The sequence below is a fragment of the Equus asinus genome, chromosome 4, assembly GCF_041296235.1.
Source record: "Equus asinus isolate D_3611 breed Donkey chromosome 4, EquAss-T2T_v2, whole genome shotgun sequence".
Lineage (NCBI taxonomy): Eukaryota > Metazoa > Chordata > Mammalia > Perissodactyla > Equidae > Equus > Equus asinus.
Window position 1 is genome coordinate 84,013,683 of NC_091793.1, and position 12,756 is coordinate 84,026,438.

The 12,756-nt window shown below is 35.1% G+C and overlaps 1 protein-coding gene across 5 annotated transcripts in view; it reads right to left on the bottom strand.

The window, feature by feature from the left end:
* Positions 1 to 12,756, bottom strand: part of LRP1B (LDL receptor related protein 1B) — a 1,812,874-nt gene that overhangs the window by 452,300 nt on the left and 1,347,818 nt on the right. The gene's annotated exons all lie outside the window — the stretch shown is intronic.

The window sequence follows — 12,756 nt, forward strand, 5'->3', positions numbered from 1 at the left end:
ACCTGAACAATAGTGAAAAGCAACTATTTTGAATATTTTCTTTGAAGTTAAGATTCTCTTCTTTGACTGTTAAGCTGTTTCCCTGGAGTACAGATCTGGATTGCAATTTTTACAATAAACTCGTCATTTCTTCCTATTCCTATGCCTACTCTAAAAGAGCAGGATTCGGGTACTTTATCAGATATGGTAAAGAAAACGTGAGATAACCAAAACTTTCCACATTGGCACAAAATTAAAGACCATCTAATTCTCTTATATAGATAGTTGCCTTGGTTGAGAAGAGAATCAAGAATGTCACTGTGTCCACTGCTAGATTGGGGGTCAACAGTGTGTTACTATATCTGCAAAAAGTAAACAAAACAAAGCAAAAGAAAAACCCTACAGATTAGTAACAGTAGCCAGGTTTTATGTGAGCATGAGTTTTTATTCAACAAAAACTGCTTGTAATTCTCAATGTTTCACTAGGATCACTTAAAAGTCATAACTGAATAGCTTGTAGGCCAACATATCAGTGTGTCCAATATCAGGACACAAGCAAAATAATATAGTATTGTAAAAGCTTGAATACATTTCACGAACACGTGAATTGGCATCCTTCATCCTCTATGAGGAATATGGTATAATATAACCCTTATCTATTCCTGTGAGGGCTTCTTCACATTTCCTTTTTCTTCATTTACATGCAGTATTGTTTTGAGAAAGCATTACATGCCAATCCCAAACACTTTTCAAGTCCTGAATGTGTTACTATTGCTTAGAGGCTCCTGTAGCATAAAAAGAATCCAACCAAAGATAGCAGGACACTCTGCTAATAGGAAGAGAGTCTAGAGACAGCATAACCTTGAATACTACTTTTAAATTTTTTTCTTGTCAGTGATTTGGTCAATGATTCTCAAGTGTATTCTTTCATTGCAGTCATGTACTCATTCAACAAATATTAATTGGGTACCTATTTTGTGCTAGGAGCAGATGATGTAAAGTAAATTGGACTTAGTGGCCCTCATGAATCTTACCATTTAATGGTAGAGGCAAATGGGTAAATAAAGAATTACCTGAGAAAAATGCTAGCAGAAATACTTAAAAGTTGCTAGTTGTAAGTCTCCACAAGTCTTGAAAGTAGGGGTTTCAACATTGAAAATGCTGATGTGCTATGGTCAGAGAAGTTGTCATTCCTATACACAACTTCAGAAATGAACTTTTCTTTCGAGCCAAAATAAAGATACAGGCCATCTGGGTTATTCTCTCTTTCTGTTTAAGCTTAAAAAAAATTTTTAAGTTATCATTTGTTCTATGGGTCTCATTCTTCTTTCTGTTATTCTTATGTTTTATATTAGATTCCGTCTTGATTCACTACTTTGCAATATTGAGAAATTATATAAAAGAATTATCATGTGTATGCCGAGCCAACACTGGAGAAGTATGCAGGAAAAGTCTTCACAAAGAAGTTTCTTTGGCATATGTAATCCTATAGTACATTAGGCTTGTCACCCTATATTATATTTCGTTTCTTATTTTATTTATGCATTTAATTTATGCATAATTTATTTTATTTATGCATTTAACACCTCATTGCCCATCCTCTCATTTTAACAAATACATACATATACACGCACACATACGTATATGATACTAGTTTGCTATTTACATGTCTAAAATTGATTTTCTTGAGTGAATGGTCAATCTTTTTGGTATCTTCAATATATAATACTTGATGTTTCCCCATAATCCATGAACTTTTCTATGAAATACCTAACACTTAGACTCCTAGTGCTCATGAGCTGATTTAGAATTCTTAAAATATTATACAGAAATTTTCAATTTGTTTCATGACCTCAAACCTGTCTTATACATCAGTCATATCCAACTTACCCTGGATATTGCACATTGAAACAAACTGAGGGAATTCCTTATAGGAAAATAGAGAAAGAAATCTTTCAAACCTCTCTTTTGCCATTTTACCACATTTTTATTGGTCAGATTCCCTTGAGAAATTAGGGAAAGGTCATACATTTGTGTGTGGCTATCTGTGGTTTCCACTCAACACAGCTTTGGTGGTCTGGGCCAGGGGGTCCCTCTTGCAGTGGGAGGTGGCTTGACCTTTCTGGCTTCCCTTTCTCCTCCACCAGCCACACAGCTGCAGTGACAGCCCAGGGCACCTTGATCACTTCTAGGACTTGTTCCCTCCTTTTAGCCAGAGAGGTAAGATCCAATAATCATGTTTACCAGTTAAGTAATGAGGATGAAGCGTATTGTACTATATGACTAGTCTTAACTAGTAAAAGACTAAGTAAGATCTATCTAGCTTTGAAAGAAAGGTGTCTGCAGTAGAATTTTTGAGAAAATTCCCAATGAAAAATACTGGGACAGTTTTCTTTCATCTTTCATCATAATTTGTTCATATGCCTGTCTCAGACACCTGTAGAGAAAGATGGCTGTGATTTGGGGCATGACTGTGGTACTCCTGAGTTACCTGACCATCGTGCTATCTTAATATTATATACTAGCAACCCAATTCCACTATTTCTATTGAAAATTAAATTTAATTCTATTTCTTTTTTTATGTGTCACCTTGCCTTAAGATGAAAAATATACTCTATGAGTTATTTTTATGTTATGGTGTTAAACTACCCTATACTCTTGGTACCTCAACAGATGTTAAACTGTCATCCAAGACCTTCCGTATATTCTTGAGCGTACATATATATACATAGTCATTCAAAGACCATTTGACAATATGTACTTGTTGAACACCAAGATTCCATGTCAAACTGAAACTTTGCCATGGAAAGAAACACTCTTCAGTAAGTTATTTGTGGCCATAAATATATAAAGCTAAATTAAGACAGGCAATATGCATCTTGGTGCCTAAAAAGAAAAAAAAAAATCACAGAGTATTTTTGCTTCATTTAGAGATCATAACCATGGAAGTTAGTCAACTTTTTTGGTATCACACTGTGACTTCTCTTTCTTTGTTGTAAGTAGACAATGACTTTTTAGCATAAAGAAAATTATTACATTTCAGTTTTTTTAAAGAAAGTGATGCCTTACCCAAAAAAAAGTCAATGGAGGGGAAAAACTGATTTTTCAAGCTGAACTAAATTCATACATGCTTTCTATTTTGCATTTGGCTACATTTTAAAAGACTTGAAGCCTCCATTGTTCAAAACCAGGCTTCATGCCCACTCTTCAAGGCATATTTATGTCTTGGATTCAGCTAATTTACTCCATTATGGCTAACCTTTTCCCTCGGCAATACCACCTGCCATATTTTAACTTCAAATAGAATATTAAAATGTTATACTTTATTCCAATGATATGAATTTTGACATTTAAATTTCTATGTAATATTACTTGGAAATCAATGTTTGAATAACTTTTACTTAGACTGGTCATTTTTAAGCCTTTTTTTCCCCTCTGAATTCAAGTCAGTAAATATGTAGATAACATGTAGAGAGACACGTATCACTAATATTTCCGAGCAATAATAAACATTTCCTGGAAATAAGCTGAACATTTAAAAGGGTGTATTAATTCTTAACCATGAATCCTGAAAAATGTCTATTCTTGTGATTTAATTCATTTTTAAGAAGTGTTTTTAAGAAGAAGTGAGGGTACAGAGGACAATAATATTTAAAATATTGCTACATATGTCAAAGATTTCTTGTTTTCTAGGATAAAACGCAAATCTTGTTTTGGGGGCTCAAAATTAAGAAATCAAAAGTATTTACTGAGATCCTCCAGCTGAGTCTGTGCTGAGCTCATGGTTGCAATAGAGAGAAATGGAAAATCTAAGAGACATCTGTAAAGAAGAAATGACAGGATTTAGTGACAGAAATAGATGATGAAAAATTCCAGAAAATCTAAAGTAAGTTTCAATTTTGTCAGGACAAAAGAACCACGATAACACACAAAGAGATGCCATGCTTAGGAAAGGATGTCTGTAGAGAAGAGGTAGGAGGATACGTTAAGTTTCAGCGACAGTTGGACAATCAAATAAATAATTTCTAAAGGATCTTGGAAATATAAGTAAAAGAATGAAGATGAGATTTGGGGAGTAATGTAGTGATTCAAGTCCAAAACACGAAAATAAGTTTAAAGGATAAATATAGCAAGAAAGAATGGCATACAAAACTTTAAATGAGGAGAAAGATGTTCAGAGGAGATAAACAATGCTCAGAGGAGATATATGGAAGAGGTCAGAGAGAACAAGAAAACTCAGAGCTAAACAAGGTAACAGAGAATAAATTCTTGAGTGGGTAATCAACTGAGAATAATGTCAAGGAGAAGGCAAGTGGTGTGAAACCTGAAAAATATCTCTGGATTTGGCTATGGATAAATTTAGAAATTTCTGGAAAGAACAGAAGGCAAAAATCCATTTCAGAAGTTCAATGAAGGACGATGGGTATAGGTCTGTATTCCAAGAAGTTGAGAAGTAAACATGCAGAGAGAAAAAAGTCACTGGCAATTTTTTTTTTTTTTTTAAATAAGACCTGAGACTATTTGAAAGCACAGGGAAAGGCTTCATTGAAAAGAACAAATTAAAGATGATAAAATAGAAAGGAATAGATACTGCATGAGATGCATGAGGAAATAGATGCCATTGTGTCCAGAATAAAAGTGGAGAAATAGATTTAAGAAAGAAAACTTTCTCTGAGGTTACACTCAACTTATCTCAAAACACTCACAGTATGAATTCATACATTCCATTTTCCCATACCACCACATCACCACTCTATCACACTTAACCACCAAATTTATTTAATTGCTTTACTACTCGCTGACATTTTCTCCCTTCATTGCTGATATATTTAGGGACTGTATGACTCATGTTGATGACCCTTGAACATTCCAGCTCACAGTTTCTCATCTTTATCTGTTCCTGGGACCTACACCTCTCTTTTGCCTCTGTCTTACATAAGCAAGGCCACAAACTAACCTTACTTATAATGTGAAAATGTTTTATTTTCTATTTGACCAATCTGAAGCCATCTTCTCTTAATTTATAGAGTTGTCTTGGTCATTCATGTCTGCTGAACCTTAAGTCTGTACTCTTACCTTGGTCTCCTGCTCTTGGTTTCCCTCCATTCCATTATTACCTTCTAGATCTCACCTCCTGACTGGAAACTCATGGTGACTCCATTACAATTGCCAACTTTGAATCTATCACCTCCTACTTCCTTTTCGGCTCATTTTCCCACGTTTTTTGCTACTGCTAATGTTGCCAAGCATTATACTCAAGGTCATATAAATATCCTAATTAGATTCTAGAAATCCATCCGAGCTGCACTCATGTTGCTTGAAATCTTTTTATTCATATTGTATTTTATTCTTATTCTATTCACCATAATAGTTTCAGCAAAACTTATCTATTCATTCAAAGCTGCTAACCCTACTCATGTTGACTATCACCTATGAGTTTCTTTAGTTTCACCATTGCCACATTCTATTGCCATATTCTGTTTCTTCTTTCACTTCATCTCTAAAAATAGAAGGGGAAGAGAGCTTCCCCTAATTTAATCCTCTCATTTAAATTTATCTCATTTGATCCTCCCAATAACCCAAAAGGATATAGACACTTGAGATCAAGACATTTCAAAAGATCTCAAAGGTAAGAAATATTCAAGCCGGGGTTCCAAACTGTAGTGGACATTGTTGGTGCTCCACTTAGACACCCTCAGATCCTGTTTACTATTTCTGGGTACTCCAGTGCCCAGGCTCTACATCCTTTGCCTCTAATAGCTCACATAGGCAGCTTTCTTCAGAGGACAAAATCACTTCCTTCACAAGCAGTACTGAGAGCTAGAAATCTTGGGAGTGTATGTCTTGCTGGAGTGTATGACTTTTATCCAATGAATGATTGGGTGAGAGTCTGAAAGCCAAGCTCTCTTGCTTTGAAGTGAGGTTTACACTCCAGAGTTCCCTAAGCAATCAGTCCAAGGCCTGTACTTTGCTCACAGTTGAACCTTTGCTTGGTCTCTTCCTCTTTCCTATCCTTCTCTCACATCCTGAATTGAATTCTCACTCACGGTTCCATTTCTGGGATGTAAAACACAAATCTTGTCTATCTGCTTTCTGTCCCTTGTTCTTCCTCTCCATTCTATTGCTTCTTCCTTGGCAAGATTCATCCTCCACTCCCTGGAATTTGTCTCCTTTTTACATGCATTTTTTACCCTTTTCCTTTCTGCCAGTTTCCTCCTTTATGCCTAGAAATATGTGCGCTACCCCCAGATTCCCATACTAAGAAAAACCTCCTCTATACCCTATTATCTTCTCAACATACCTTATATATGTTTCTCTTTCTGTTTATTGCCCACATTTTTGTCACTGTAGTCTAAGTATGCTGGTTCTACTTTCTAGTTATTTTTCACTTATTAATTCGTTATATTTGGCTTCTCCTTCAATTGATAACAATTAACAATATCATCCTGATCATCTACTGTATGTTCTGCTCTCTGCTTTTATCTCTCCTAATCTATTGCTGGAAGACTCTTCTTCCTAAAACTCTCTTTCCTTCTATGATACAGTAATTTTTTGAGGACTTGAAATGGCTGTTTTTTTCTCTCTCTCTTTCTTTTGTCTTATTGTTGATTTCTTTTTTTTCCTCTTAATTATTTCATCTCTTAACTATAAACATTCTTCATTCTTGTCCTTATACTTATTTTTTCTGTACTTTTTCTTGAGTAATTTCATCGACTACCATGGTTTTTTCCAGAGTCTAAACTCTGTTGGAATAAGTAGCAAATGACTATATTTATCCAACTCATGATTCCATTTATGCTCTATTGAATATCTCTTCTCCCGAATTTGCTATCTCAGAAAAAATTCATGACTTCCAAGACAATTTTAGTTCAAAGAACACAATCATACTGTTAAGATTAATTTCCAGGCATAAAAGAATAGATCTCTCTAAATCCAAACTTAAATCTCCTTTCTATTTTAAAATTCTCTTCCCTTTCTTCAACTTTGACCTGACTCCTCCTGGCCTGAGGACTTGCAGTGAGAAAGTGACACAATATTTTTATGTACTGCTCTTTTCTATTTATTTTAGTCTTCCCCTTACACATTTGCCTCTAGCTCTCTCCATTATTTGGCTTGAGGGCAGAGAAGGGACCCCACCCCCTCCATAACACTCTGCCTGGGATGATAAATAACCATTTCTAAGAAACCCCTAATTTAAAGAATGCTACATCTTCAATAAACTCTCATCACACTTCTGATCTGCTTATGTGGGTTGTCCGAGGCCAGGGGGAAGCTTAGGAGAGGCTCCAGGACCAGTTTAGATTTCACTTGGTAAACTAGAGAAGGTAGCAGCACGGTAATTTATTTAAAATGTGAGGAATCCTATTGCCTATTTTATGACCCCAAGTTATCTTCCAGCTACAGCACTTACTCTTCCCCTCATGGACCTCACGTATTTATATTTTTGCCGAAGGCCTTTGCTTCGCCACTCTCCATCTTTGATTACCCTGTTTCTTCTTCACATAACATATTCCCACTCCATCTCAGAAAACTTTCTCCTTCAAGTCTCCTCCATAAAGCCTCTACTAATCACCACTATTGCTGCTACTACCCTCACTTTCACTACCTACTCTAATTATATGCTCTCTCTTTTTTCTTAAAACTCAATGTAATTTTATAATGGTCTTATTGAAATTATTACTTTAACACGAGATTTCAATATGAGCTTTAAGCTTGAGTTATATCAATCTAGTCTTTTTAATGTCTGAAAAATGAGTCTTACTTTATGAGACTACTCTTTCAACTGAAATTTTGAATTTGCTTAAATTTCCAGTTTAAACAAAACTCATTGTGAACAGAAGCAACATCTTATTTATATCATCATACTTCACAGTGGCCACAAGTGTCTTTCACATAGTAAGCAGTCCTATTTTGTCAAGATATACTGACGTGAAGGCTGATGAGGAGAGGGAGATGTCTTGACATGATGTGGTTCAGAGTGCATAGCATTCAATAAATGTTCATTGGATAAACTGACAAAAAGTGGAGTATATGTGGGTTTATTTACCTGATGTTCTCAATCATCCTAGAGAATATTAGGTACAGTTATACCCTAAGATGGCTGTGGAGATATAAAAGACATTTAAGGAAAGGAAGGTCTGGAATAACAACTTGAGGGTGTATAACAGGTTTCAATAAGAAATGAAAAGCAAAACCACAGAGCAACAAGTAGCAGCAAGAGGATCCTTAAGTTGAACTGCATGAATCTATAATAGGCCAGGCACAAGAGGTTCTCTACAATACAAATGAAGTGTTGGACTTATTACAAATATGAAGAGAAGAAATTCTTTATCAGAAACAAACCCATTTCCTATGTATCTGTGCAACTTCATAACATTTTAATTATATTTGTTCTTACCATTAAAATAATTATTCACAGTCCATCACTTGATCAGATTTTCTCTATAGAGGCTATAATGACTCATTGTTTGAATATAAATTATAATTTAAAAAGACATTTTAAAATACTGGAAGAGGACACTTTCATTTTCAAGTTTAAGGGTGTGATGTGGACACATTCAATGTGTTTTATTATTACAATTAAACAAAATTACACCCTCCCTTCCCGGTCTTAATATGAAGAGGCATGCATCCCTGGTCACACAATGGTAGACAAGAAGTTGCACAGAGGGAAGTCAGACCCAATTCAAAATTTTTTTATAAGCCTCCTTTCCTAATTATTTTCCAGCATTTTCTCATTGCTGTTCACTCTTTCTTTCACTTACAGTTTTAACCTCTAAATTTTCATTATAATTTTTTCCTGAAACTGTTAAAATTGTTTTCTTATATGCTTGACATTTTTGGTTATTAATTTCTATAATGCTTAACACTATATACGTAACATGTAACACACACATACGTACACACATACATATCGTAATCTTTGGATTTTAGAAAAACCTAACTCTCCCACATATCAAATTGATGACAGAGTAATATATTTAAAATTGTTAACTCAGTTTCTTTATCTGATAAATGAAGAAAATAATGCCACTGTAGGTTTGTTGTGAGCTTTTAAACAGACTGAAAGAGGACCCACTGGTGAATTCTGATCAAAGAAGTGACAGCCATTTACATTCCAGAAGAATCCTTAGCAACTTCAAGAAGAACAGACTATAGGAGTACAAGGGTAGAAGATGGTAACCCACAACCCAGAAATGTTGGCAAAATTTATAACAGCTCAGGCTAGGCGGGTAGCAATGAAAATTCTGAGAAGTAGGTAGTGTATGAATGTATTTTGAAGCCAAAGGTAATAGAATTCCTGGTATACTGGATATAGGGTATGTGAGAGAGCTACCAAAGGTGATACCAAGTGTTTTGGCCTAAGCAGCTGAAATAATAGAATTGACAGCTACCAATGGAGAAGTCATAATTGCAAAGAAAGATTCAGTTGAGTTTTGGACCTATTAAGGTTAAGTTTTCTGATGGATCTTATTCCAGTTATCTATTGCTGCTTAACAAACCACTCCAAATTTAGAGGCTTAAAACAAGAATAATTTATTTTCTTATGAATTGCAATTTTTTTCAGAGCTCAGCAGGAACAACTCATCTCTTCTTCACATCAACTGCCATGACACCAAGGCTGAGGTGACATAATGGCTAAGGACTCACTTATTTGAAGTTCACTCATTCAACACGTCTAGCAACTGGTACTGGCTGTCAGCTGAAACCTTAGCTAGAGTTGTTGGCTGGAACACTTACATGTAGCCTCTTCGTGGGGCTGCTTGTCTTCCTCACAGCAGAGTGGCTGGCTTTTAAGAGCATCCCAAGAGAACCAGGTAGACATTTTATCTTTTATGATATAGCCTCAGAAGTTAAATAATTTCACTTCCATAATAGTCACAGCCTCATTCAAATTCAAGTGTATGGAAAAGGCCTTCCACCTTTCTTTTTTGAAAGAGTGAATGTCACATTGTAAGAAGAGCATGTAAGATGGCAGATATTGTTGTAATCAACTTGGAAAATAAAATCTGCTACAGATCTCTAAATGAAAATATGGAATAAGCAGTTGAACATAAAAGTCTAGAGTTCAGAAGTGAGGTCTGATCCGGGTATATACATTTTAGAGACTTTAACATTTAGATTGGATGAGATGACCAAATGAAGAAGAGAATAACACCAAAGACTGAGTTCGGGGGAACTTCAACGTTAAGAGGTCAAAGAAAAAAGAAATAAGAAAGGAGAATGAGTTGGGATGATCTCCAAAACAGAAAAATCAAGAAAGAGAGTTGGTTTTATTCTTCCTCATATTGTCTCCTTGAAATCTATCCCCTCAAGATCTTGCCTAGCAATAGAAACTAAGTTTGTTCAGATATCCAGTGTATACTATTTGGTCTAGGACCTTACCCCAGCCCAGGTGATGAAACATAACTTGTCTAAATATGTCAATATTATCTCTGCCCTTTGGCTATTAAATGACCTAAGGATGGGCATGTAATCCCCTTCAGGCTAAGGAAAAACAAAGGGATTAACACTAAGACAATTCCCTGCTCAAATAAAACAATATAGCCCAGCAAGGAAAAGATGTTTTGTCCTATCACTCTTCTCCTTCCTTAAGTCGACATGCTCCGTGATGAGATATCAAGCATGTTGTAACAATGGGGCCATAACATCAAGTGTAAGACAAAAATATAAGGTCATAAAGAAGGTAGTTGAAAATCTTAGAAAGTGAAGCTCCCATAGACTTAACACACTCTAGTTAAATTATACAATTTGCAGGGCCAGCCCCGTGGCCGAGTGGTTGTGTTCGCGTGCTCTGCTTCACAGGCCCAGGGTTCGGATCCTGGGTGCGGACACGGCACTGCTCATTAGGCCGTATTGAGGTGGTGTCCCACATACCAGAACTAGAAGGACCCACAACTAAAATATACAACTATGTACTGGGGGGATTTGGGGAGGAAAAAAAAAAAAGATTGGCCACAGTTGTTAGCTCAGGTGCCAATCTTTAAAAAAAAAAAAAAAGATTATATAATTTGCATCCAAGAGCATTCCTAACCAACGCAGCTTTTTCACTTTTTATATTGTAACCTTAGTTTTAGCCTGAAGTGTGACAAATTTGTTGGCATTATTTCTCTCTCCTATATTAACTTTCTTTGTTTTCTTTTTCACTGTATTAATATTATGGCTTAATTTTACAGCCTTTGTCAAGAAAGTGAACAAGTGATGACATTAGGAAAAGAACATGCAACATATGGTAGGAAAAGTTGTAGATTTTCATGAGTTCATTTGATGTTTCACATAGACTGACTTCATTCTAATTCAGTGTTTCTTACACTTGCTTATCTAATACACCTTTGAGTGACCACCATGCAGTCACATTTCTTCTACTCCAAAAGGCATAGGAGTTCTATTAACATAAAAATATCTACTCTTTAAAAAAAACCTCTAAAGTCAAGTCATATTAGCAATGCAAGAAACACAGTAATGGGAAGTAATATAAGGTTTTACAATAAGACTATTTCTATATTATTGTTTCAGAGGAAAACAGTTATCAGTCAGCAATTATTCTTTTCCAGCCACTGTACTAAGCCCTGGAGATAGAGAAATAAATCAAACACACATGGCTCTTCTCTTCACAGAGTTAGAGTAAAGAATAGAGATGTTATCCAGTCCAGTAAAAAAATAGAGCTACTAAACAAATAAATATAAATAAATAAGCAAATATTAGTGCACAGAATTTATAAAAATGAAAGTACTGGGTGCTTTGGTGTCATAAAACAGAACGATCTAATCTATTTGCAAAGCCAGGGAAAGATAAATAAAATTCAGCAAGGTAAAAGTGTGAAGGAGAATATTGCAGATAAAGGAAAGAGGTTGTTCAAAGTCTGAGAGTGGAAGAGAATAGAAAATATTTGAAAATATCTGAAAAACTAAGAAGTTCAACAGAAATTGATTGAGATAGCGAAGAGCCAGAAGCAGGAGTCTGAGACTGAAAATTTACATACAGCCTGATTAAGAAGACTCAAAACAGAAATTTTGGACTTTACACAAAAGTTAATGGTAATCCCTTGAAAGGTTTTAAGTAAGATTTATATTAAAAGAAAAGAGTCGCTCTAGCCTTTGGCGAGATTAGGAGATCTATTGGGGAGTTACTGCAGTGGTATATATGTAAGGTAAGAACAGATTTAAATAGGGTGGAGACAGCGAAGATGGAGAGTGGTAGATTGATAGAAGATTTAGAAGAAATTTAGAAGATTTAGAAGAAAAAAATCGGCAGAACTTGGTGGCAGATCAAATTCATTTCAATTTTAGATATACATAGTTTGGGTGCTCATGAAACATCCAAATGGAAAATGGAAATGTTAAGACAGGTAGACAAAAGGAATTGAAGAAAAAAAAAAGTTTGGCGAGAATGTGCTGATCTGGCAATCATAGACATATAAATGGAAATTGAAGCTTTAGAAATATTGACAAATGAGGTTGGCTATTAAATGGTTATTTCATTCATTCAGCAAGTAATTGAGCATCTATTTTGTAAACAGTTCTAGGGTGGAACTGTAAACAGAGAATCTAGAAACATGTTGTGTACTCATTCAGATTTACATATATATTAAAAAACTGCATAATAAATATGACCCCATCAAATATGCACAAAAATATACATGAGCAGAGTGAAAATAAAGTTTTTCTTCTGCTTAGGTAAGATATTTCTGAGTTTTGTTTCAAACACTACAACTAAAAGTAAATATTAATATGGATGTCTGGATTTTTTTAATGGAACTTAAGAAAATTTACTTA